The 23,108-nt window shown below is 40.1% G+C and overlaps 42 non-coding genes across 42 annotated transcripts; all 42 read left to right on the forward strand.

Annotated features, from left to right (window-relative positions):
* The first annotated feature begins 190 nt into the window (after window positions 1-190).
* Window positions 191-330, forward strand: LOC128445362 (U4 spliceosomal RNA). The gene has a single exon (XR_008339442.1). It is a non-coding gene; the product is annotated as a U4 spliceosomal RNA (small nuclear RNA).
* A 402-nt stretch (window positions 331-732) lies between these two features.
* LOC128445363 (U4 spliceosomal RNA) lies at window positions 733-872 on the forward strand. Its single transcript, XR_008339443.1, has one exon. It is a non-coding gene; the product is annotated as a U4 spliceosomal RNA (small nuclear RNA).
* A 408-nt stretch (window positions 873-1,280) lies between these two features.
* On the forward strand, window positions 1,281-1,420 carry LOC128445364 (U4 spliceosomal RNA). The gene has a single exon (XR_008339444.1). It is a non-coding gene; the product is annotated as a U4 spliceosomal RNA (small nuclear RNA).
* Window positions 1,421-1,828: 408 nt separating this feature from the next.
* On the forward strand, window positions 1,829-1,968 carry LOC128445299 (U4 spliceosomal RNA). Its single transcript, XR_008339383.1, has one exon. It is a non-coding gene; the product is annotated as a U4 spliceosomal RNA (small nuclear RNA).
* Window positions 1,969-2,376: 408 nt separating this feature from the next.
* Window positions 2,377-2,516, forward strand: LOC128445285 (U4 spliceosomal RNA). Its single transcript, XR_008339369.1, has one exon. It is a non-coding gene; the product is annotated as a U4 spliceosomal RNA (small nuclear RNA).
* Window positions 2,517-2,924: 408 nt separating this feature from the next.
* On the forward strand, window positions 2,925-3,064 carry LOC128445365 (U4 spliceosomal RNA). The gene has a single exon (XR_008339445.1). It is a non-coding gene; the product is annotated as a U4 spliceosomal RNA (small nuclear RNA).
* Window positions 3,065-3,466: 402 nt separating this feature from the next.
* LOC128445367 (U4 spliceosomal RNA) lies at window positions 3,467-3,606 on the forward strand. Its single transcript, XR_008339447.1, has one exon. It is a non-coding gene; the product is annotated as a U4 spliceosomal RNA (small nuclear RNA).
* A 408-nt stretch (window positions 3,607-4,014) lies between these two features.
* Window positions 4,015-4,154, forward strand: LOC128445368 (U4 spliceosomal RNA). Its single transcript, XR_008339448.1, has one exon. It is a non-coding gene; the product is annotated as a U4 spliceosomal RNA (small nuclear RNA).
* Window positions 4,155-4,562: 408 nt separating this feature from the next.
* Window positions 4,563-4,702, forward strand: LOC128445300 (U4 spliceosomal RNA). The gene has a single exon (XR_008339384.1). It is a non-coding gene; the product is annotated as a U4 spliceosomal RNA (small nuclear RNA).
* A 408-nt stretch (window positions 4,703-5,110) lies between these two features.
* On the forward strand, window positions 5,111-5,250 carry LOC128445286 (U4 spliceosomal RNA). Its single transcript, XR_008339370.1, has one exon. It is a non-coding gene; the product is annotated as a U4 spliceosomal RNA (small nuclear RNA).
* Window positions 5,251-5,658: 408 nt separating this feature from the next.
* On the forward strand, window positions 5,659-5,798 carry LOC128445369 (U4 spliceosomal RNA). Its single transcript, XR_008339449.1, has one exon. It is a non-coding gene; the product is annotated as a U4 spliceosomal RNA (small nuclear RNA).
* A 402-nt stretch (window positions 5,799-6,200) lies between these two features.
* On the forward strand, window positions 6,201-6,340 carry LOC128445370 (U4 spliceosomal RNA). The gene has a single exon (XR_008339450.1). It is a non-coding gene; the product is annotated as a U4 spliceosomal RNA (small nuclear RNA).
* Window positions 6,341-6,748: 408 nt separating this feature from the next.
* LOC128445264 (U4 spliceosomal RNA) lies at window positions 6,749-6,888 on the forward strand. Its single transcript, XR_008339348.1, has one exon. It is a non-coding gene; the product is annotated as a U4 spliceosomal RNA (small nuclear RNA).
* A 408-nt stretch (window positions 6,889-7,296) lies between these two features.
* Window positions 7,297-7,436, forward strand: LOC128445301 (U4 spliceosomal RNA). Its single transcript, XR_008339385.1, has one exon. It is a non-coding gene; the product is annotated as a U4 spliceosomal RNA (small nuclear RNA).
* A 408-nt stretch (window positions 7,437-7,844) lies between these two features.
* Window positions 7,845-7,984, forward strand: LOC128445287 (U4 spliceosomal RNA). The gene has a single exon (XR_008339371.1). It is a non-coding gene; the product is annotated as a U4 spliceosomal RNA (small nuclear RNA).
* A 408-nt stretch (window positions 7,985-8,392) lies between these two features.
* Window positions 8,393-8,532, forward strand: LOC128445371 (U4 spliceosomal RNA). The gene has a single exon (XR_008339451.1). It is a non-coding gene; the product is annotated as a U4 spliceosomal RNA (small nuclear RNA).
* Window positions 8,533-8,934: 402 nt separating this feature from the next.
* On the forward strand, window positions 8,935-9,074 carry LOC128445265 (U4 spliceosomal RNA). The gene has a single exon (XR_008339349.1). It is a non-coding gene; the product is annotated as a U4 spliceosomal RNA (small nuclear RNA).
* Window positions 9,075-9,482: 408 nt separating this feature from the next.
* Window positions 9,483-9,622, forward strand: LOC128445302 (U4 spliceosomal RNA). The gene has a single exon (XR_008339386.1). It is a non-coding gene; the product is annotated as a U4 spliceosomal RNA (small nuclear RNA).
* A 408-nt stretch (window positions 9,623-10,030) lies between these two features.
* LOC128445288 (U4 spliceosomal RNA) lies at window positions 10,031-10,170 on the forward strand. Its single transcript, XR_008339372.1, has one exon. It is a non-coding gene; the product is annotated as a U4 spliceosomal RNA (small nuclear RNA).
* A 408-nt stretch (window positions 10,171-10,578) lies between these two features.
* Window positions 10,579-10,718, forward strand: LOC128445175 (U4 spliceosomal RNA). The gene has a single exon (XR_008339264.1). It is a non-coding gene; the product is annotated as a U4 spliceosomal RNA (small nuclear RNA).
* A 402-nt stretch (window positions 10,719-11,120) lies between these two features.
* LOC128445176 (U4 spliceosomal RNA) lies at window positions 11,121-11,260 on the forward strand. Its single transcript, XR_008339265.1, has one exon. It is a non-coding gene; the product is annotated as a U4 spliceosomal RNA (small nuclear RNA).
* A 408-nt stretch (window positions 11,261-11,668) lies between these two features.
* LOC128445235 (U4 spliceosomal RNA) lies at window positions 11,669-11,808 on the forward strand. The gene has a single exon (XR_008339321.1). It is a non-coding gene; the product is annotated as a U4 spliceosomal RNA (small nuclear RNA).
* A 408-nt stretch (window positions 11,809-12,216) lies between these two features.
* Window positions 12,217-12,356, forward strand: LOC128445266 (U4 spliceosomal RNA). The gene has a single exon (XR_008339350.1). It is a non-coding gene; the product is annotated as a U4 spliceosomal RNA (small nuclear RNA).
* Window positions 12,357-12,752: 396 nt separating this feature from the next.
* Window positions 12,753-12,892, forward strand: LOC128445236 (U4 spliceosomal RNA). The gene has a single exon (XR_008339322.1). It is a non-coding gene; the product is annotated as a U4 spliceosomal RNA (small nuclear RNA).
* A 408-nt stretch (window positions 12,893-13,300) lies between these two features.
* LOC128445177 (U4 spliceosomal RNA) lies at window positions 13,301-13,440 on the forward strand. The gene has a single exon (XR_008339266.1). It is a non-coding gene; the product is annotated as a U4 spliceosomal RNA (small nuclear RNA).
* Window positions 13,441-13,848: 408 nt separating this feature from the next.
* Window positions 13,849-13,988, forward strand: LOC128445178 (U4 spliceosomal RNA). The gene has a single exon (XR_008339267.1). It is a non-coding gene; the product is annotated as a U4 spliceosomal RNA (small nuclear RNA).
* A 402-nt stretch (window positions 13,989-14,390) lies between these two features.
* On the forward strand, window positions 14,391-14,530 carry LOC128445303 (U4 spliceosomal RNA). The gene has a single exon (XR_008339387.1). It is a non-coding gene; the product is annotated as a U4 spliceosomal RNA (small nuclear RNA).
* A 408-nt stretch (window positions 14,531-14,938) lies between these two features.
* Window positions 14,939-15,078, forward strand: LOC128445289 (U4 spliceosomal RNA). Its single transcript, XR_008339373.1, has one exon. It is a non-coding gene; the product is annotated as a U4 spliceosomal RNA (small nuclear RNA).
* A 408-nt stretch (window positions 15,079-15,486) lies between these two features.
* On the forward strand, window positions 15,487-15,626 carry LOC128445179 (U4 spliceosomal RNA). The gene has a single exon (XR_008339268.1). It is a non-coding gene; the product is annotated as a U4 spliceosomal RNA (small nuclear RNA).
* A 402-nt stretch (window positions 15,627-16,028) lies between these two features.
* LOC128445181 (U4 spliceosomal RNA) lies at window positions 16,029-16,168 on the forward strand. The gene has a single exon (XR_008339270.1). It is a non-coding gene; the product is annotated as a U4 spliceosomal RNA (small nuclear RNA).
* Window positions 16,169-16,576: 408 nt separating this feature from the next.
* On the forward strand, window positions 16,577-16,716 carry LOC128445267 (U4 spliceosomal RNA). The gene has a single exon (XR_008339351.1). It is a non-coding gene; the product is annotated as a U4 spliceosomal RNA (small nuclear RNA).
* A 408-nt stretch (window positions 16,717-17,124) lies between these two features.
* LOC128445291 (U4 spliceosomal RNA) lies at window positions 17,125-17,264 on the forward strand. The gene has a single exon (XR_008339375.1). It is a non-coding gene; the product is annotated as a U4 spliceosomal RNA (small nuclear RNA).
* A 408-nt stretch (window positions 17,265-17,672) lies between these two features.
* Window positions 17,673-17,812, forward strand: LOC128445182 (U4 spliceosomal RNA). The gene has a single exon (XR_008339271.1). It is a non-coding gene; the product is annotated as a U4 spliceosomal RNA (small nuclear RNA).
* A 402-nt stretch (window positions 17,813-18,214) lies between these two features.
* LOC128445183 (U4 spliceosomal RNA) lies at window positions 18,215-18,354 on the forward strand. The gene has a single exon (XR_008339272.1). It is a non-coding gene; the product is annotated as a U4 spliceosomal RNA (small nuclear RNA).
* A 408-nt stretch (window positions 18,355-18,762) lies between these two features.
* Window positions 18,763-18,902, forward strand: LOC128445268 (U4 spliceosomal RNA). The gene has a single exon (XR_008339352.1). It is a non-coding gene; the product is annotated as a U4 spliceosomal RNA (small nuclear RNA).
* A 408-nt stretch (window positions 18,903-19,310) lies between these two features.
* LOC128445304 (U4 spliceosomal RNA) lies at window positions 19,311-19,450 on the forward strand. Its single transcript, XR_008339388.1, has one exon. It is a non-coding gene; the product is annotated as a U4 spliceosomal RNA (small nuclear RNA).
* A 408-nt stretch (window positions 19,451-19,858) lies between these two features.
* Window positions 19,859-19,998, forward strand: LOC128445292 (U4 spliceosomal RNA). Its single transcript, XR_008339376.1, has one exon. It is a non-coding gene; the product is annotated as a U4 spliceosomal RNA (small nuclear RNA).
* A 408-nt stretch (window positions 19,999-20,406) lies between these two features.
* LOC128445184 (U4 spliceosomal RNA) lies at window positions 20,407-20,546 on the forward strand. The gene has a single exon (XR_008339273.1). It is a non-coding gene; the product is annotated as a U4 spliceosomal RNA (small nuclear RNA).
* A 402-nt stretch (window positions 20,547-20,948) lies between these two features.
* On the forward strand, window positions 20,949-21,088 carry LOC128445269 (U4 spliceosomal RNA). Its single transcript, XR_008339353.1, has one exon. It is a non-coding gene; the product is annotated as a U4 spliceosomal RNA (small nuclear RNA).
* A 408-nt stretch (window positions 21,089-21,496) lies between these two features.
* On the forward strand, window positions 21,497-21,636 carry LOC128445305 (U4 spliceosomal RNA). Its single transcript, XR_008339389.1, has one exon. It is a non-coding gene; the product is annotated as a U4 spliceosomal RNA (small nuclear RNA).
* Window positions 21,637-22,044: 408 nt separating this feature from the next.
* On the forward strand, window positions 22,045-22,184 carry LOC128445293 (U4 spliceosomal RNA). Its single transcript, XR_008339377.1, has one exon. It is a non-coding gene; the product is annotated as a U4 spliceosomal RNA (small nuclear RNA).
* Window positions 22,185-22,592: 408 nt separating this feature from the next.
* LOC128445270 (U4 spliceosomal RNA) lies at window positions 22,593-22,732 on the forward strand. Its single transcript, XR_008339354.1, has one exon. It is a non-coding gene; the product is annotated as a U4 spliceosomal RNA (small nuclear RNA).
* The last annotated feature ends 376 nt before the right edge of the window (window positions 22,733-23,108 follow it).

Below are 23,108 nucleotides of genomic sequence, written 5' to 3' on the forward strand. Positions count from 1 at the left end.
CACTTAAACATCTATTTTTTTCTATCTCAGTTAAATTGACCTGACTATTAGTGAGCAAACACGACGAGTAACAGTATAACCACCTCAACATAACTGGTTTCACTTACTTTGGGGTCCAATATGCACTGACAAACCCTAGCACAGGGTTGTGCAGATGTTTTATACCATCCCTCTGCAAATCAGCCTCTTTATCCCTTCGCAGTGGCAGTATCGTAGCCTATGAGGTCAAACCGAGGCGTGATTATTGCTAGTTGAAAACTTTAACCAATTCCCGCCTTGACGACCTGAAATATAGTCGGCAATGGCAATTTTTGTTGGTCTCTATAGAGGCTTAAGAGTGTGTGAATAATACAACTGATGAACCAACTTGTTGGGTTATGCTGTGTGACCGAATCTCTTAACAATACAATACTAAAGTACATACGACAAATTACTTTCCGCTGTTGTCCAAAGCAGAGTCACTGGGGCGACATTGAAATAATTAGCCCCACCTACCGAACTAAGTACAATCACTTAAAGTATTAAACATCATCTGTTTATCCCACTTAAACATCTATTTTTTTCTATCTCAGTTAAATTGACCTGACTATTAGTGAGCAAACACGACGAGTAACAGTATAACCACCTCAACATAACTGGTTTCACTTACTTTGGGGTCCAATATGCACTGACAAACCCTAGCACAGGGTTGTGCAGATGTTTTATACCATCCCTCTGCAAATCAGCCTCTTTATCCCTTCGCAGTGGCAGTATCGTAGCCTATGAGGTCAAACCGAGGCGTGATTATTGCTAGTTGAAAACTTTAACCAATTCCCGCCTTGACGACCTGAAATATAGTCGGCAATGGCAATTTTTGTTGGTCTCTATAGAGGCTTAAGATTCTGTGAATAATACAACTGATGAACCAACTTGTTGGGTTATGCAGTGTGACCACAAGAGAATCTCTTAACAATTCAATACTAAAGTACACATGCCAAATTACTTTCGAGTGTTGCCCAAACCATAGTCACTGGGTCGACATTGAAATAATTAGCCCCACCTACCGAACTAAGTACAATCACTTAAAATATTAAACATCATCTGTTTATCCCACTTAAACATCTGTTTTTTTCTATCTCAGTTAAATTGACCTGACTATTAATGAGCAAACACGACGAGTAACAGTATAACCACCTCAACATAACTGGTTTCACTTACTTTGGGGTCCAATATGCACTGACAAACCCTAGCAAAGGGTTGTGCAGATGTTTTATACCATCCCTCTGCAAATCAGCCTCTTTATCCCTTCGCAGTGGCAGTATCGTAGCCTATGAGGTCAAACCGAGGCGTGATTATTGCTAGTTGAAAACTTTAACCAATTCCCGCCTTGACGACCTGAAATATAGTCGGCAATGGCAATTTTTGTTGGTCTCTATAGAGGCTTAAGAGTGTGTGAATAATACAACTGATGAACCAACTTGTTGGGTTATGCTGTGTGACCACCAGTGAATCTCTTAACAATACAATACTAAAGTACATACGACAAATTACTTTCCGCTCTTGTCCAAAGCAGAGTCACTGGGGCGACATTGAAATAATTAGCCCCACCTACCGAACTAAGTACAATCACTTAAAGTATTAAACATCATCTGTTTATCCCACTTAAACATCTATTTTTTTCTATCTAAGTTAAATTGACCTGACTATTAGTGAGCAAACACGACGAGTAACAGTTCAACCACCTCAACATAACTGGTTTCACTTACTTTGGGGTCCAATATGCACTGACAAACCCTAGCACAGGGTTGTGCAGATGTTTTATACCATCCCTCTGCAAATCAGCCTCTTTATCCCTTCGCAGTGGCAGTATCGTAGCCTATGAGGTCAAACCGAGGCGTGATTATTGCTAGTTGAAAACTTTAACCAATTCCTGCCTTGACGACCTGAAATATAGTCGGCAATGGCAATTTTTGTTGGTCTCTCTAGAGGCTTAAGATTGTGTGAATAATACAACTGATGAACCAACTTGTTGGGTTATGCTGTGTGACCACCAGTGAATCTCTTAACAATACAATACTAAAGTACATACGACAAATTACTTTCCGCTCTTGTCCAAAGCAGAGTCACTGGGGCGACATTGAAATAATTAGCCCCACCTACCGAACTAAGTACAATCACTTAAAGTATTAAACATCATCTGTTTATCCCACTTAAACATCTATTTTTTTCTATCTAAGTTAAATTGACCTGACTATTAGTGAGCAAACACGACGAGTAACAGTTCAACCACCTCAACATAACTGGTTTCACTTACTTTGGGGTCCAATATGCACTGACAAACCCTAGCACAGGGTTGTGCAGATGTTTTATACCATCCCTCTGCAAATCAGCCTCTTTATCCCTTCGCAGTGGCAGTATCGTAGCCTATGAGGTCAAACCGAGGCGTGATTATTGCTAGTTGAAAACTTTAACCAATTCCCGTCTTGACGACCTGAAATATAGTCGGCAATGGCAATTTTTGTTGGTCTCTCTAGAGGCTTAAGATTGTGTGAATAATACAACTGATGAACCAACTTGTTGGGTTATGCAGTGTGACCACAAGTGAATCTCTTAACAATTACATACTAAAGTACATACGACAAATTACTTTCCGCTGTTGTCCAAAGCAGAGTCACTGGGGCGACATTGAAATAATTAGCCCCACCTACCGAACTAAGTACAATCACTTAAAGTATTAAACATCATCTGTTTATCCCACTTAAACATCTATTTTTTTCTATCTCAGTTAAATTGACCTGACTATTAGTGAGCAAACACGACGAGTAACAGTATAACCACCTCAACATAACTGGTTTCACTTACTTTGGGGTCCAATATGCACTGACAAACCCTAGCACAGGGTTGTGCAGATGTTTTATACCATCCCTCTGCAAATCAGCCTCTTTATCCCTTCGCAGTGGCAGTATCGTAGCCTATGAGGTCAAACCGAGGCGTGATTATTGCTAGTTGAAAACTTTAACCAATTCCCGCCTTGACGACCTGAAATATAGTCGGCAATGGCAATTTTTGTTGGTCTCTATAGAGGCTTAAGAGTGTGTGAATAATACAACTGATGAACCAACTTGTTGGGTTATGCTGTGTGACCGAATCTCTTAACAATACAATACTAAAGTACATACGACAAATTACTTTCCGCTGTTGTCCAAAGCAGAGTCACTGGGGCGACATTGAAATAATTAGCCCCACCTACCGAACTAAGTACAATCACTTAAAGTATTAAACATCATCTGTTTATCCCACTTAAACATCTATTTTTTTCTATCTCAGTTAAATTGACCTGACTATTAGTGAGCAAACACGACGAGTAACAGTATAACCACCTCAACATAACTGGTTTCACTTACTTTGGGGTCCAATATGCACTGACAAACCCTAGCACAGGGTTGTGCAGATGTTTTATACCATCCCTCTGCAAATCAGCCTCTTTATCCCTTCGCAGTGGCAGTATCGTAGCCTATGAGGTCAAACCGAGGCGTGATTATTGCTAGTTGAAAACTTTAACCAATTCCCGCCTTGACGACCTGAAATATAGTCGGCAATGGCAATTTTTGTTGGTCTCTATAGAGGCTTAAGATTCTGTGAATAATACAACTGATGAACCAACTTGTTGGGTTATGCAGTGTGACCACAAGAGAATCTCTTAACAATTCAATACTAAAGTACACATGCCAAATTACTTTCGAGTGTTGCCCAAACCATAGTCACTGGGTCGACATTGAAATAATTAGCCCCACCTACCGAACTAAGTACAATCACTTAAAATATTAAACATCATCTGTTTATCCCACTTAAACATCTGTTTTTTTCTATCTCAGTTAAATTGACCTGACTATTAATGAGCAAACACGACGAGTAACAGTATAACCACCTCAACATAACTGGTTTCACTTACTTTGGGGTCCAATATGCACTGACAAACCCTAGCAAAGGGTTGTGCAGATGTTTTATACCATCCCTCTGCAAATCAGCCTCTTTATCCCTTCGCAGTGGCAGTATCGTAGCCTATGAGGTCAAACCGAGGCGTGATTATTGCTAGTTGAAAACTTTAACCAATTCCCGCCTTGACGACCTGAAATATAGTCGGCAATGGCAATTTTTGTTGGTCTCTATAGAGGCTTAAGAGTGTGTGAATAATACAACTGATGAACCAACTTGTTGGGTTATGCTGTGTGACCACCAGTGAATCTCTTAACAATACAATACTAAAGTACATACGACAAATTACTTTCCGCTCTTGTCCAAAGCAGAGTCACTGGGGCGACATTGAAATAATTAGCCCCACCTACCGAACTAAGTACAATCACTTAAAGTATTAAACATCATCTGTTTATCCCACTTAAACATCTATTTTTTTCTATCTAAGTTAAATTGACCTGACTATTAGTGAGCAAACACGACGAGTAACAGTTCAACCACCTCAACATAACTGGTTTCACTTACTTTGGGGTCCAATATGCACTGACAAACCCTAGCACAGGGTTGTGCAGATGTTTTATACCATCCCTCTGCAAATCAGCCTCTTTATCCCTTCGCAGTGGCAGTATCGTAGCCTATGAGGTCAAACCGAGGCGTGATTATTGCTAGTTGAAAACTTTAACCAATTCCTGCCTTGACGACCTGAAATATAGTCGGCAATGGCAATTTTTGTTGGTCTCTCTAGAGGCTTAAGATTGTGTGAATAATACAACTGATGAACCAACTTGTTGGGTTATGCTGTGTGACCACCAGTGAATCTCTTAACAATACAATACTAAAGTACATACGACAAATTACTTTCCGCTCTTGTCCAAAGCAGAGTCACTGGGGCGACATTGAAATAATTAGCCCCACCTACCGAACTAAGTACAATCACTTAAAGTATTAAACATCATCTGTTTATCCCACTTAAACATCTATTTTTTTCTATCTAAGTTAAATTGACCTGACTATTAGTGAGCAAACACGACGAGTAACAGTTCAACCACCTCAACATAACTGGTTTCACTTACTTTGGGGTCCAATATGCACTGACAAACCCTAGCACAGGGTTGTGCAGATGTTTTATACCATCCCTCTGCAAATCAGCCTCTTTATCCCTTCGCAGTGGCAGTATCGTAGCCTATGAGGTCAAACCGAGGCGTGATTATTGCTAGTTGAAAACTTTAACCAATTCCCGTCTTGACGACCTGAAATATAGTCGGCAATGGCAATTTTTGTTGGTCTCTCTAGAGGCTTAAGATTGTGTGAATAATACAACTGATGAACCAACTTGTTGGGTTATGCAGTGTGACCACAAGTGAATCTCTTAACAATTACATACTAAAGTACATACGACAAATTACTTTCCGCTGTTGTCCAAAGCAGAGTCACTGGGGCGACATTGAAATAATTAGCCCCACCTACCGAACTAAGTACAATCACTTAAAGTATTAAACATCATCTGTTTATCCCACTTAAACATCTATTTTTTTCTATCTCAGTTAAATTGACCTGACTATTAGTGAGCAAACACGACGAGTAACAGTATAACCACCTCAACATAACTGGTTTCACTTACTTTGGGGTCCAATATGCACTGACAAACCCTAGCACAGGGTTGTGCAGATGTTTTATACCATCCCTCTGCAAATCAGCCTCTTTATCCCTTCGCAGTGGCAGTATCGTAGCCTATGAGGTCAAACCGAGGCGTGATTATTGCTAGTTGAAAACTTTAACCAATTCCCGCCTTGACGACCTGAAATATAGTCGGCAATGGCAATTTTTGTTGGTCTCTATAGAGGCTTAAGAGTGTGTGAATAATACAACTGATGAACCAACTTGTTGGGTTATGCTGTGTGACCGAATCTCTTAACAATACAATACTAAAGTACATACGACAAATTACTTTCCGCTGTTGTCCAAAGCAGAGTCACTGGGGCGACATTGAAATAATTAGCCCCACCTACCGAACTAAGTACAATCACTTAAAGTATTAAACATCATCTGTTTATCCCACTTAAACATCTATTTTTTTCTATCTCAGTTAAATTGACCTGACTATTAGTGAGCAAACACGACGAGTAACAGTATAACCACCTCAACATAACTGGTTTCACTTACTTTGGGGTCCAATATGCACTGACAAACCCTAGCACAGGGTTGTGCAGATGTTTTATACCATCCCTCTGCAAATCAGCCTCTTTATCCCTTCGCAGTGGCAGTATCGTAGCCTATGAGGTCAAACCGAGGCGTGATTATTGCTAGTTGAAAACTTTAACCAATTCCCGCCTTGACGACCTGAAATATAGTCGGCAATGGCAATTTTTGTTGGTCTCTATAGAGGCTTAAGATTCTGTGAATAATACAACTGATGAACCAACTTGTTGGGTTATGCAGTGTGACCACAAGAGAATCTCTTAACAATTCAATACTAAAGTACACATGCCAAATTACTTTCGAGTGTTGCCCAAACCATAGTCACTGGGTCGACATTGAAATAATTAGCCCCACCTACCGAACTAAGTACAATCACTTAAAATATTAAACATCATCTGTTTATCCCACTTAAACATCTGTTTTTTTCTATCTCAGTTAAATTGACCTGACTATTAATGAGCAAACACGACGAGTAACAGTATAACCACCTCAACATAACTGGTTTCACTTACTTTGGGGTCCAATATGCACTGACAAACCCTAGCAAAGGGTTGTGCAGATGTTTTATACCATCCCTCTGCAAATCAGCCTCTTTATCCCTTCGCAGTGGCAGTATCGTAGCCTATGAGGTCAAACCGAGGCGTGATTATTGCTAGTTGAAAACTTTAACCAATTCCCGCCTTGACGACCTGAAATACAGTCGGCAATGGCAATTTTTGTTGGTCTCTCTAGAGGCTTAAGATTGTGTGAATAATACAACTGATGAACCAACTTGTTGGGTTATGCTGTGTGACCACCAGTGAATCTCTTAACAATACAATACTAAAGTACATACGACAAATTACTTTCCGCTCTTGTCCAAAGCAGAGTCACTGGGGCGACATTGAAATAATTAGCCCCACCTACCGAACTAAGTACAATCACTTAAAGTATTAAACATCATCTGTTTATCCCACTTAAACATCTATTTTTTTCTATCTAAGTTAAATTGACCTGACTATTAGTGAGCAAACACGACGAGTAACAGTTCAACCACCTCAACATAACTGGTTTCACTTACTTTGGGGTCCAATATGCACTGACAAACCCTAGCACAGGGTTGTGCAGATGTTTTATACCATCCCTCTGCAAATCAGCCTCTTTATCCCTTCGCAGTGGCAGTATCGTAGCCTATGAGGTCAAACCGAGGCGTGATTATTGCTAGTTGAAAACTTTAACCAATTCCTGCCTTGACGACCTGAAATATAGTCGGCAATGGCAATTTTTGTTGGTCTCTCTAGAGGCTTAAGATTGTGTGAATAATACAACTGATGAACCAACTTGTTGGGTTATGCTGTGTGACCACCAGTGAATCTCTTAACAATACAATACTAAAGTACATACGACAAATTACTTTCCGCTCTTGTCCAAAGCAGAGTCACTGGGGCGACATTGAAATAATTAGCCCCACCTACCGAACTAAGTACAATCACTTAAAGTATTAAACATCATCTGTTTATCCCACTTAAACATCTATTTTTTTCTATCTAAGTTAAATTGACCTGACTATTAGTGAGCAAACACGACGAGTAACAGTTCAACCACCTCAACATAACTGGTTTCACTTACTTTGGGGTCCAATATGCACTGACAAACCCTAGCACAGGGTTGTGCAGATGTTTTATACCATCCCTCTGCAAATCAGCCTCTTTATCCCTTCGCAGTGGCAGTATCGTAGCCTATGAGGTCAAACCGAGGCGTGATTATTGCTAGTTGAAAACTTTAACCAATTCCCGTCTTGACGACCTGAAATATAGTCGGCAATGGCAATTTTTGTTGGTCTCTCTAGAGGCTTAAGATTGTGTGAATAATACAACTGATGAACCAACTTGTTGGGTTATGCAGTGTGACCACAAGTGAATCTCTTAACAATTACATACTAAAGTACATACGACAAATTACTTTCCGCTGTTGTCCAAAGCAGAGTCACTGGGGCGACATTGAAATAATTAGCCCCACCTACCGAACTAAGTACAATCACTTAAAGTATTAAACATCATCTGTTTATCCCACTTAAACATCTATTTTTTTCTATCTCAGTTAAATTGACCTGACTATTAGTGAGCAAACACGACGAGTAACAGTATAACCACCTCAACATAACTGGTTTCACTTACTTTGGGGTCCAATATGCACTGACAAACCCTAGCACAGGGTTGTGCAGATGTTTTATACCATCCCTCTGCAAATCAGCCTCTTTATCCCTTCGCAGTGGCAGTATCGTAGCCTATGAGGTCAAACCGAGGCGTGATTATTGCTAGTTGAAAACTTTAACCAATTCCCGCCTTGACGACCTGAAATATAGTCGGCAATGGCAATTTTTGTTGGTCTCTATAGAGGCTTAAGAGTGTGTGAATAATACAACTGATGAACCAACTTGTTGGGTTATGCTGTGTGACCGGATCTCTTAACAATACAATACTAAAGTACATACGACAAATTACTTTCCGCTGTTGTCCAAAGCAGAGTCACTGGGGCGACATTGAAATAATTAGCCCCACCTACCGAACTAAGTACAATCACTTAAAGTATTAAACATCATCTGTTTATCCCACTTAAACATCTATTTTTTCCTATCTCAGTTAAATTGACCTGACTATTAGTGAGCAAACACGACGAGTAACAGTATAACCACCTCAACATAACTGGTTTCACTTACTTTGGGGTCCAATATGCACTGACAAACCCTAGCAAAGGGTTGTGCAGATGTTTTATACCATCCCTCTGCAAATCAGCCTCTTTATCCCTTCGCAGTGGCAGTATCGTAGCCTATGAGGTCAAACCGAGGCGTGATTATTGCTAGTTGAAAACTTTAACCAATTCCCGCCTTGACGACCTGAAATACAGTCGGCAATGGCAATTTTTGTTGGTCTCTCTAGAGGCTTAAGATTGTGTGAATAATACAACTGATGAACCAACTTGTTGGGTTATGCTGTGTGACCACCAGTGAATCTCTTAACAATACAATACTAAAGTACATACGACAAATTACTTTCCGCTCTTGTCCAAAGCAGAGTCACTGGGGCGACATTGAAATAATTAGCCCCACCTACCGAACTAAGTACAATCACTTAAAGTATTAAACATCATCTGTTTATCCCACTTAAACATCTATTTTTTTCTATCTAAGTTAAATTGACCTGACTATTAGTGAGCAAACACGACGAGTAACAGTTCAACCACCTCAACATAACTGGTTTCACTTACTTTGGGGTCCAATATGCACTGACAAACCCTAGCACAGGGTTGTGCAGATGTTTTATACCATCCCTCTGCAAATCAGCCTCTTTATCCCTTCGCAGTGGCAGTATCGTAGCCTATGAGGTCAAACCGAGGCGTGATTATTGCTAGTTGAAAACTTTAACCAATTCCTGCCTTGACGACCTGAAATATAGTCGGCAATGGCAATTTTTGTTGGTCTCTCTAGAGGCTTAAGATTGTGTGAATAATACAACTGATGAACCAACTTGTTGGGTTATGCTGTGTGACCACCAGTGAATCTCTTAACAATACAATACTAAAGTACATACGACAAATTACTTTCCGCTCTTGTCCAAAGCAGAGTCACTGGGGCGACATTGAAATAATTAGCCCCACCTACCGAACTAAGTACAATCACTTAAAGTATTAAACATCATCTGTTTATCCCACTTAAACATCTATTTTTTTCTATCTAAGTTAAATTGACCTGACTATTAGTGAGCAAACACGACGAGTAACAGTTCAACCACCTCAACATAACTGGTTTCACTTACTTTGGGGTCCAATATGCACTGACAAACCCTAGCACAGGGTTGTGCAGATGTTTTATACCATCCCTCTGCAAATCAGCCTCTTTATCCCTTCGCAGTGGCAGTATCGTAGCCTATGAGGTCAAACCGAGGCGTGATTATTGCTAGTTGAAAACTTTAACCAATTCCCGTCTTGACGACCTGAAATATAGTCGGCAATGGCAATTTTTGTTGGTCTCTCTAGAGGCTTAAGATTGTGTGAATAATACAACTGATGAACCAACTTGTTGGGTTATGCAGTGTGACCACAAGTGAATCTCTTAACAATTACATACTAAAGTACATACGACAAATTACTTTCCGCTGTTGTCCAAAGCAGAGTCACTGGGGCGACATTGAAATAATTAGCCCCACCTACCGAACTAAGTACAATCACTTAAAGTATTAAACATCATCTGTTTATCCCACTTAAACATCTATTTTTTTCTATCTCAGTTAAATTGACCTGACTATTAGTGAGCAAACACGACGAGTAACAGTATAACCACCTCAACATAACTGGTTTCACTTACTTTGGGGTCCAATATGCACTGACAAACCCTAGCACAGGGTTGTGCAGATGTTTTATACCATCCCTCTGCAAATCAGCCTCTTTATCCCTTCGCAGTGGCAGTATCGTAGCCTATGAGGTCAAACCGAGGCGTGATTATTGCTAGTTGAAAACTTTAACCAATTCCCGCCTTGACGACCTGAAATATAGTCGGCAATGGCAATTTTTGTTGGTCTCTATAGAGGCTTAAGAGTGTGTGAATAATACAACTGATGAACCAACTTGTTGGGTTATGCTGTGTGACCGGATCTCTTAACAATACAATACTAAAGTACATACGACAAATTACTTTCCGCTGTTGTCCAAAGCAGAGTCACTGGGGCGACATTGAAATAATTAGCCCCACCTACCGAACTAAGTACAATCACTTAAAGTATTAAACATCATCTGTTTATCCCACTTAAACATCTATTTTTTTCTATCTCAGTTAAATTGACCTGACTATTAGTGAGCAAACATGACGAGTAACAGTATAACCACCTCAACATAACTGGTTTCACTTACTTTGGGGTCCAATATGCACTGACAAACCCTAGCACAGGGTTGTGCAGATGTTTTATACCATCCCTCTGCAAATCAGCCTCTTTATCCCTTCGCAGTGGCAGTATCGTAGCCTATGAGGTCAAACCGAGGCGTGATTATTGCTAGTTGAAAACTTTAACCAATTCCCGCCTTGACGACCTGAAATATAGTCGGCAATGGCAATTTTTGTTGGTCTCTATAGAGGCTTAAGATTGTGTGAATAATACAACTGATGAACCAACTTGTTGGGTTATGCAGTGTGACCACAAGAGAATCTCTTAACAATTCAATACTAAAGTACACATGCCAAATTACTTTCGAGTGTTGCCCAAACCATAGTCACTGGGGCGACATTGAAATAATTAGCCCCACCTACCGAACTAAGTACAATCACTTAAAATATTAAACATCATCTGTTTATCCCACTTAAACATCTATTTTTTTCTATCTCAGTTAAATTGACCTGACTATTAATGAGCAAACACGACGAGTAACAGTATAACCACCTCAACATAACTGGTTTCACTTACTTTGGGGTCCAATATGCACTGACAAACCCTAGCAAAGGGTTGTGCAGATGTTTTATACCATCCCTCTGCAAATCAGCCTCTTTATCCCTTCGCAGTGGCAGTATCGTAGCCTATGAGGTCAAACCGAGGCGTGATTATTGCTAGTTGAAAACTTTAACCAATTCCCGCCTTGACGACCTGAAATATAGTCGGCAATGGCAATTTTTGTTGGTCTCTCTAGAGGCTTAAGATTGTGTGAATAATTCAACTGATGAACCAACTTGTTGGGTTATGCAGTGTGACCACAAGTGAATCTCTTAACAATTCCATACTAAAGTACATACGACAAATTACTTTCCGCTGTTGTCCAAAGCAGAGTCACTGGGGCGACATTGAAATAATTAGCCCCACCTACCGAACTAAGTACAATCACTTAAAGTATTAAACATCATCTGTTTATCCCACTTAAACATCTATTTTTTCCTATCTCAGTTAAATTGACCTGACTATTAGTGAGCAAACACGACGAGTAACAGTATAACCACCTCAACATAACTGGTTTCACTTACTTTGGGGTCCAATATGCACTGACAAACCCTAGCAAAGGGTTGTGCAGATGTTTTATACCATCCCTCTGCAAATCAGCCTCTTTATCCCTTCGCAGTGGCAGTATCGTAGCCTATGAGGTCAAACCGAGGCGTGATTATTGCTAGTTGAAAACTTTAACCAATTCCCGCCTTGACGACCTGAAATACAGTCGGCAATGGCAATTTTTGTTGGTCTCTCTAGAGGCTTAAGAGTGTGTGAATAATACAACTGATTAACCAACTTGTTGGGTTATGCTGTGTGACCGAATCTCTTAACAATACAATACTAAAGTACATACGACAAATTACTTTCCGCTGTTGTCCAAAGCAGAGTCACTGGGGCGACATTGAAATAATTAGTCCCACCTACCGAACTAAGTACAATCACTTAAAGTATTAAACATCATCTGTTTATCCCACTTAAACATCTATTTTTTCCTATCTCAGTTAAATTGACCTGACTATTAGTGAGCAAACACGACGAGTATAACCACCTCAACATAACTGGTTTCACTTACTTTGGGGTCCAATATGCACTGACAAACCCTAGCACAGGGTTGTGCAGATGTTTTATACCATCCCTCTGCAAATCAGCCTCTTTATCCCTTCGCAGTGGCAGTATCGTAGCCTATGAGGTCAAACCGAGGCGTGATTATTGCTAGTTGAAAACTTTAACCAATTCCCGCCTTGACGACCTGAAATATAGTCGGCAATGGCAATTTTTGTTGGTCTCTCTAGAGGCTTAAGATTGTGTGAATAATACAACTGATGAACCAACTTGTTGGGTTATGCAGTGTGACCACAAGTGAATCTCTTAACAATTCCATACTAAAGTACATACGACAAATTACTTTCCGCTGTTGTCCAAAGCAGAGTCACTGGGGCGACATTGAAATAATTAGCCCCACCTACCGAACTAAGTACAATCACTTAAAGTATTAAACATCATCTGTTTATCCCACTTAAACATCTATTTTTTCCTATCTCAGTTAAATTGACCTGACTATTAGTGAGCAAACACGACGAGTAACAGTATAACCACCTCAACATAACTGGTTTCACTTACTTTGGGGTCCAATATGCACTGACAAACCCTAGCACAGGGTTGTGCAGATGTTTTATACCATCCCTCTGCAAATCAGCCTCTTTATCCCTTCGCAGTGGCAGTATCGTAGCCTATGAGGTCAAACCGAGGCGTGATTATTGCTAGTTGAAAACTTTAACCAATTCCCGCCTTGACGACCTGAAATATAGTCGGCAATGGCAATTTTTGTTGGTCTCTATAGAGGCTTAAGATTGTGTGAATAATACAACTGATGAACCAACTTGTTGGGTTATGCAGTATGACCACAAGTGAATCTCTTAACAATTACATACTAAAGTACATACGACAAATTACTTTCCGCTGTTGTCCAAAGCAGAGTCACTGGGGCGACATTGAAATAATTAGCCCCACCTACCGAACTAAGTACAATCACTTAAAGTATTAAACATCATCTGTTTATCCCACTTAAACATCTATTTTTTTCTATCTCAGTTAAATTGACCTGACTATTAGTGAGCAAACACGACGAGTAACAGTATAACCACCTCAACATAACTGGTTTCACTTACTTTGGGGTCCAATATGCACTGACAAACCCTAGCACAGGGTTGTGCAGATGTTTTATACCATCCCTCTGCAAATCAGCCTCTTTATCCCTTCGCAGTGGCAGTATCGTAGCCTATGAGGTCAAACCGAGGCGTGATTATTGCTAGTTGAAAACTTTAACCAATTCCCGCCTTGACGACCTGAAATATAGTCGGCAATGGCAATTTTTGTTGGTCTCTATAGAGGCTTAAGAGTGTGTGAATAATACAACTGATGAACCAACTTGTTGGGTTATGCTGTGTGACCGAATCTCTTAACAATACAATACTAAAGTACATACGACAAATTACTTTCCGCTCTTGTCCAAAGCAGAGTCACTGGGGCAACATTGAAATAATTAGCCCCACCTACCGAACTAAGTACAATCACTTAAAGTATTAAACATCATCTGTTTATCCCACTTAAACATCTATTTTTTTCTATCTAAGTTAAATTGACCTGACTATTAGTGAGCAAACACGACGAGTAACAGTTCAACCACCTCAACATAACTGGTTTCACTTACTTTGGGGTCCAATATGCACTGACAAACCCTAGCACAGGGTTGTGCAGATGTTTTATACCATCCCTCTGCAAATCAGCCTCTTTATCCCTTCGCAGTGGCAGTATCGTAGCCTATGAGGTCAAACCGAGGCGTGATTATTGCTAGTTGAAAACTTTAACCAATTCCTGCCTTGACGACCTGAAATATAGTCGGCAATGGCAATTTTTGTTGGTCTCTCTAGAGGCTTAAGATTGTGTGAATAATACAACTGATGAACCAACTTGTTGGGTTATGCTGTGTGACCACCAGTGAATCTCTTAACAATACAATACTAAAGTACATACGACAAATTACTTTCCGCTCTTGTCCAAAGCAGAGTCACTGGGGCGACATTGAAATAATTAGCCCCACCTACCGAACTAAGTACAATCACTTAAAGTATTAAACATCATCTGTTTATCCCACTTAAACATCTATTTTTTTCTATCTAAGTTAAATTGACCTGACTATTAGTGAGCAAACACGACGAGTAACAGTTCAACCACCTCAACATAACTGGTTTCACTTACTTTGGGGTCCAATATGCACTGACAAACCCTAGCACAGGGTTGTGCAGATGTTTTATACCATCCCTCTGCAAATCAGCCTCTTTATCCCTTCGCAGTGGCAGTATCGTAGCCTATGAGGTCAAACCGAGGCGTGATTATTGCTAGTTGAAAACTTTAACCAATTCCCGTCTTGACGACCTGAAATATAGTCGGCAATGGCAATTTTTGTTGGTCTCTCTAGAGGCTTAAGATTGTGTGAATAATACAACTGATGAACCAACTTGTTGGGTTATGCAGTGTGACCACAAGTGAATCTCTTAACAATTACATACTAAAGTACATACGACAAATTACTTTCCGCTGTTGTCCAAAGCAGAGTCACTGGGGCGACATTGAAATAATTAGCCCCACCTACCGAACTAAGTACAATCACTTAAAGTATTAAACATCATCTGTTTATCCCACTTAAACATCTATTTTTTTCTATCTCAGTTAAATTGACCTGACTATTAGTGAGCAAACACGACGAGTAACAGTATAACCACCTCAACATAACTGGTTTCACTTACTTTGGGGTCCAATATGCACTGACAAACCCTAGCACAGGGTTGTGCAGATGTTTTATACCATCCCTCTGCAAATCAGCCTCTTTATCCCTTCGCAGTGGCAGTATCGTAGCCTATGAGGTCAAACCGAGGCGTGATTATTGCTAGTTGAAAACTTTAACCAATTCCCGCCTTGACGACCTGAAATATAGTCGGCAATGGCAATTTTTGTTGGTCTCTATAGAGGCTTAAGAGTGTGTGAATAATACAACTGATGAACCAACTTGTTGGGTTATGCTGTGTGACCGAATCTCTTAACAATACAATACTAAAGTACATACGACAAATTACTTTCCGCTGTTGTCCAAAGCAGAGTCACTGGGGCGACATTGAAATAATTAGCCCCACCTACCGAACTAAGTACAATCACTTAAAGTATTAAACATCATCTGTTTATCCCACTTAAACATCTATTTTTTTCTATCTCAGTTAAATTGACCTGACTATTAGTGAGCAAACACGACGAGTAACAGTATAACCACCTCAACATAACTGGTTTCACTTACTTTGGGGTCCAATATGCACTGACAAACCCTAGCACAGGGTTGTGCAAATGTTTTATACCATCCCTCTGCAAATCAGCCTCTTTATCCCTTCGCAGTGGCAGTATCGTAGCCTATGAGGTCAAACCGAGGCGTGATTATTGCTAGTTGAAAACTTTAACCAATTCCCGCCTTGACGACCTGAAATATAGTCGGCAATGGCAATTTTTGTTGGTCTCTATAGAGGCTTAAGATTCTGTGAATAATACAACTGATGAACCAACTTGTTGGGTTATGCAGTGTGACCACAAGAGAATCTCTTAACAATTCAATACTAAAGTACACATGCCAAATTACTTTCGAGTGTTGCCCAAACCATAGTCACTGGGTCGACATTGAAATAATTAGCCCCACCTACCGAACTAAGTACAATCACTTAAAATATTAAACATCATCTGTTTATCCCACTTAAACATCTGTTTTTTTCTATCTCAGTTAAATTGACCTGACTATTAATGAGCAAACACGACGAGTAACAGTATAACCACCTCAACATAACTGGTTTCACTTACTTTGGGGTCCAATATGCACTGACAAACCCTAGCAAAGGGTTGTGCAGATGTTTTATACCATCCCTCTGCAAATCAGCCTCTTTATCCCTTCGCAGTGGCAGTATCGTAGCCTATGAGGTCAAACCGAGGCGTGATTATTGCTAGTTGAAAACTTTAACCAATTCCCGCCTTGACGACCTGAAATACAGTCGGCAATGGCAATTTTTGTTGGTCTCTCTAGAGGCTTAAGATTGTGTGAATAATACAACTGATGAACCAACTTGTTGGGTTATGCTGTGTGACCACCAGTGAATCTCTTAACAATACAATACTAAAGTACATACGACAAATTACTTTCCGCTCTTGTCCAAAGCAGAGTCACTGGGGCGACATTGAAATAATTAGCCCCACCTACCGAACTAAGTACAATCACTTAAAGTATTAAACATCATCTGTTTATCCCACTTAAACATCTATTTTTTTCTATCTAAGTTAAATTGACCTGACTATTAGTGAGCAAACACGACGAGTAACAGTTCAACCACCTCAACATAACTGGTTTCACTTACTTTGGGGTCCAATATGCACTGACAAACCCTAGCACAGGGTTGTGCAGATGTTTTATACCATCCCTCTGCAAATCAGCCTCTTTATCCCTTCGCAGTGGCAGTATCGTAGCCTATGAGGTCAAACCGAGGCGTGATTATTGCTAGTTGAAAACTTTAACCAATTCCCGTCTTGACGACCTGAAATATAGTCGGCAATGGCAATTTTTGTTGGTCTCTCTAGAGGCTTAAGATTGTGTGAATAATACAACTGATGAACCAACTTGTTGGGTTATGCAGTGTGACCACAAGTGAATCTCTTAACAATTACATACTAAAGTACATACGACAAATTACTTTCCGCTGTTGTCCAAAGCAGAGTCACTGGGGCGACATTGAAATAATTAGCCCCACCTACCGAACTAAGTACAATCACTTAAAGTATTAAACATCATCTGTTTATCCCACTTAAACATCTATTTTTTTCTATCTCAGTTAAATTGACCTGACTATTAGTGAGCAAACACGACGAGTAACAGTATAACCACCTCAACATAACTGGTTTCACTTACTTTGGGGTCCAATATGCACTGACAAACCCTAGCACAGGGTTGTGCAGATGTTTTATACCATCCCTCTGCAAATCAGCCTCTTTATCCCTTCGCAGTGGCAGTATCGTAGCCTATGAGGTCAAACCGAGGCGTGATTATTGCTAGTTGAAAACTTTAACCAATTCCCGCCTTGACGACCTGAAATATAGTCGGCAATGGCAATTTTTGTTGGTCTCTATAGAGGCTTAAGAGTGTGTGAATAATACAACTGATGAACCAACTTGTTGGGTTATGCTGTGTGACCGAATCTCTTAACAATACAATACTAAAGTACATACGACAAATTACTTTCCGCTGTTGTCCAAAGCAGAGTCACTGGGGCGACATTGAAATAATTAGCCCCACCTACCGAACTAAGTACAATCACTTAAAGTATTAAACATCATCTGTTTATCCCACTTAAACATCTATTTTTTTCTATCTCAGTTAAATTGACCTGACTATTAGTGAGCAAACACGACGAGTAACAGTATAACCACCTCAACATAACTGGTTTCACTTACTTTGGGGTCCAATATGCACTGACAAACCCTAGCACAGGGTTGTGCAGATGTTTTATACCATCCCTCTGCAAATCAGCCTCTTTATCCCTTCGCAGTGGCAGTATCGTAGCCTATGAGGTCAAACCGAGGCGTGATTATTGCTAGTTGAAAACTTTAACCAATTCCCGCCTTGACGACCTGAAATATAGTCGGCAATGGCAATTTTTGTTGGTCTCTATAGAGGCTTAAGATTCTGTGAATAATACAACTGATGAACCAACTTGTTGGGTTATGCAGTGTGACCACAAGAGAATCTCTTAACAATTCAATACTAAAGTACACATGCCAAATTACTTTCGAGTGTTGCCCAAACCATAGTCACTGGGTCGACATTGAAATAATTAGCCCCACCTACCGAACTAAGTACAATCACTTAAAATATTAAACATCATCTGTTTATCCCACTTAAACATCTGTTTTTTTCTATCTCAGTTAAATTGACCTGACTATTAATGAGCAAACACGACGAGTAACAGTATAACCACCTCAACATAACTGGTTTCACTTACTTTGGGGTCCAATATGCACTGACAAACCCTAGCAAAGGGTTGTGCAGATGTTTTATACCATCCCTCTGCAAATCAGCCTCTTTATCCCTTCGCAGTGGCAGTATCGTAGCCTATGAGGTCAAACCGAGGCGTGATTATTGCTAGTTGAAAACTTTAACCAATTCCCGCCTTGACGACCTGAAATACAGTCGGCAATGGCAATTTTTGTTGGTCTCTCTAGAGGCTTAAGATTGTGTGAATAATACAACTGATGAACCAACTTGTTGGGTTATGCTGTGTGACCACCAGTGAATCTCTTAACAATACAATACTAAAGTACATACGACAAATTACTTTCCGCTCTTGTCCAAAGCAGAGTCACTGGGGCGACATTGAAATAATTAGCCCCACCTACCGAACTAAGTACAATCACTTAAAGTATTAAACATCATCTGTTTATCCCACTTAAACATCTATTTTTTTCTATCTAAGTTAAATTGACCTGACTATTAGTGAGCAAACACGACGAGTAACAGTTCAACCACCTCAACATAACTGGTTTCACTTACTTTGGGGTCCAATATGCACTGACAAACCCTAGCACAGGGTTGTGCAGATGTTTTATACCATCCCTCTGCAAATCAGCCTCTTTATCCCTTCGCAGTGGCAGTATCGTAGCCTATGAGGTCAAACCGAGGCGTGATTATTGCTAGTTGAAAACTTTAACCAATTCCTGCCTTGACGACCTGAAATATAGTCGGCAATGGCAATTTTTGTTGGTCTCTCTAGAGGCTTAAGATTGTGTGAATAATACAACTGATGAACCAACTTGTTGGGTTATGCTGTGTGACCACCAGTGAATCTCTTAACAATACAATACTAAAGTACATACGACAAATTACTTTCCGCTCTTGTCCAAAGCAGAGTCACTGGGGCGACATTGAAATAATTAGCCCCACCTACCGAACTAAGTACAATCACTTAAAGTATTAAACATCATCTGTTTATCCCACTTAAACATCTATTTTTTTCTATCTAAGTTAAATTGACCTGACTATTAGTGAGCAAACACGACGAGTAACAGTTCAACCACCTCAACATAACTGGTTTCACTTACTTTGGGGTCCAATATGCACTGACAAACCCTAGCACAGGGTTGTGCAGATGTTTTATACCATCCCTCTGCAAATCAGCCTCTTTATCCCTTCGCAGTGGCAGTATCGTAGCCTATGAGGTCAAACCGAGGCGTGATTATTGCTAGTTGAAAACTTTAACCAATTCCCGTCTTGACGACCTGAAATATAGTCGGCAATGGCAATTTTTGTTGGTCTCTCTAGAGGCTTAAGATTGTGTGAATAATACAACTGATGAACCAACTTGTTGGGTTATGCAGTGTGACCACAAGTGAATCTCTTAACAATTACATACTAAAGTACATACGACAAATTACTTTCCGCTGTTGTCCAAAGCAGAGTCACTGGGGCGACATTGAAATAATTAGCCCCACCTACCGAACTAAGTACAATCACTTAAAGTATTAAACATCATCTGTTTATCCCACTTAAACATCTATTTTTTTCTATCTCAGTTAAATTGACCTGACTATTAGTGAGCAAACACGACGAGTAACAGTATAACCACCTCAACATAACTGGTTTCACTTACTTTGGGGTCCAATATGCACTGACAAACCCTAGCACAGGGTTGTGCAGATGTTTTATACCATCCCTCTGCAAATCAGCCTCTTTATCCCTTCGCAGTGGCAGTATCGTAGCCTATGAGGTCAAACCGAGGCGTGATTATTGCTAGTTGAAAACTTTAACCAATTCCCGCCTTGACGACCTGAAATATAGTCGGCAATGGCAATTTTTGTTGGTCTCTATAGAGGCTTAAGAGTGTGTGAATAATACAACTGATGAACCAACTTGTTGGGTTATGCTGTGTGACCGGATCTCTTAACAATACAATACTAAAGTACATACGACAAATTACTTTCCGCTGTTGTCCAAAGCAGAGTCACTGGGGCGACATTGAAATAATTAGCCCCACCTACCGAACTAAGTACAATCACTTAAAGTATTAAACATCATCTGTTTATCCCACTTAAACATCTATTTTTTCCTATCTCAGTTAAATTGACCTGACTATTAGTGAGCAAACACGACGAGTAACAGTATAACCACCTCAACATAACTGGTTTCACTTACTTTGGGGTCCAATATGCACTGACAAACCCTAGCAAAGGGTTGTGCAGATGTTTTATACCATCCCTCTGCAAATCAGCCTCTTTATCCCTTCGCAGTGGCAGTATCGTAGCCTATGAGGTCAAACCGAGGCGTGATTATTGCTAGTTGAAAACTTTAACCAATTCCCGCCTTGACGACCTGAAATACAGTCGGCAATGGCAATTTTTGTTGGTCTCTCTAGAGGCTTAAGATTGTGTGAATAATACAACTGATGAACCAACTTGTTGGGTTATGCTGTGTGACCACCAGTGAATCTCTTAACAATACAATACTAAAGTACATACGACAAATTACTTTCCGCTCTTGTCCAAAGCAGAGTCACTGGGGCGACATTGAAATAATTAGCCCCACCTACCGAACTAAGTACAATCACTTAAAGTATTAAACATCATCTGTTTATCCCACTTAAACATCTATTTTTTTCTATCTAAGTTAAATTGACCTGACTATTAGTGAGCAAACACGACGAGTAACAGTTCAACCACCTCAACATAACTGGTTTCACTTACTTTGGGGTCCAATATGCACTGACAAACCCTAGCACAGGGTTGTGCAGATGTTTTATACCATCCCTCTGCAAATCAGCCTCTTTATCCCTTCGCAGTGGCAGTATCGTAGCCTATGAGGTCAAACCGAGGCGTGATTATTGCTAGTTGAAAACTTTAACCAATTCCTGCCTTGACGACCTGAAATATAGTCGGCAATGGCAATTTTTGTTGGTCTCTCTAGAGGCTTAAGATTGTGTGAATAATACAACTGATGAACCAACTTGTTGGGTTATGCTGTGTGACCACCAGTGAATCTCTTAACAATACAATACTAAAGTACATACGACAAATTACTTTCCGCTCTTGTCCAAAGCAGAGTCACTGGGGCGACATTGAAATAATTAGCCCCACCTACCGAACTAAGTACAATCACTTAAAGTATTAAACATCATCTGTTTATCCCACTTAAACATCTATTTTTTTCTATCTAAGTTAAATTGACCTGACTATTAGTGAGCAAACACGACGAGTAACAGTTCAACCACCTCAACATAACTGGTTTCACTTACTTTGGGGTCCAATATGCACTGACAAACCCTAGCACAGGGTTGTGCAGATGTTTTATACCATCCCTCTGCAAATCAGCCTCTTTATCCCTTCGCAGTGGCAGTATCGTAGCCTATGAGGTCAAACCGAGGCGTGATTATTGCTAGTTGAAAACTTTAACCAATTCCCGTCTTGACGACCTGAAATATAGTCGGCAATGGCAATTTTTGTTGGTCTCTCTAGAGGCTTAAGATTGTGTGAATAATACAACTGATGAACCAACTTGTTGGGTTATGCAGTGTGACCACAAGTGAATCTCTTAACAATTACATACTAAAGTACATACGACAAATTACTTTCCGCTGTTGTCCAAAGCAGAGTCACTGGGGCGACATTGAAATAATTAGCCCCACCTACCGAACTAAGTACAATCACTTAAAGTATTAAACATCATCTGTTTATCCCACTTAAACATCTATTTTTTCCTATCTCAGTTAAATTGACCTGACTATTAGTGAGCAAACACGACGAGTAACAGTATAACCACCTCAACATAACTGGTTTCACTTACTTTGGGGTCCAATATGCACTGACAAACCCTAGCAAAGGGTTGTGCAGATGTTTTATACCATCCCTCTGCAAATCAGCCTCTTTATCCCTTCGCAGTGGCAGTATCGTAGCCTATGAGGTCAAACCGAGGCGTGATTATTGCTAGTTGAAAACTTTAACCAATTCCCGCCTTGACGACCTGAAATACAGTCGGCAATGGCAATTTTTGTTGGTCTCTCTAGAGGCTTAAGAGTGTGTGAATAATACAACTGATTAACCAACTTGTTGGGTTATGCTGTGTGACCGAATCTCTTAACAATACAATACTAAAGTACATACGACAAATTACTTTCCGCTGTTGTCCAAAGCAGAGTCACTGGGGCGACATTGAAATAATTAGTCCCACCTACCGAACTAAGTACAATCACTTAAAGTATTAAACATCATCTGTTTATCCCACTTAAACATCTATTTTTTCCTATCTCAGTTAAATTGACCTGACTATTAGTGAGCAAACACGACGAGTATAACCACCTCAACATAACTGGTTTCACTTACTTTGGGGTCCAATATGCACTGACAAACCCTAGCACAGGGTTGTGCAGATGTTTTATACCATCC

The sequence above is a fragment of the Pleuronectes platessa genome, chromosome 7 (genome assembly GCF_947347685.1).
Source record: "Pleuronectes platessa chromosome 7, fPlePla1.1, whole genome shotgun sequence".
NCBI classification, from domain to species: Eukaryota; Metazoa; Chordata; class Actinopteri; order Pleuronectiformes; family Pleuronectidae; genus Pleuronectes; species Pleuronectes platessa.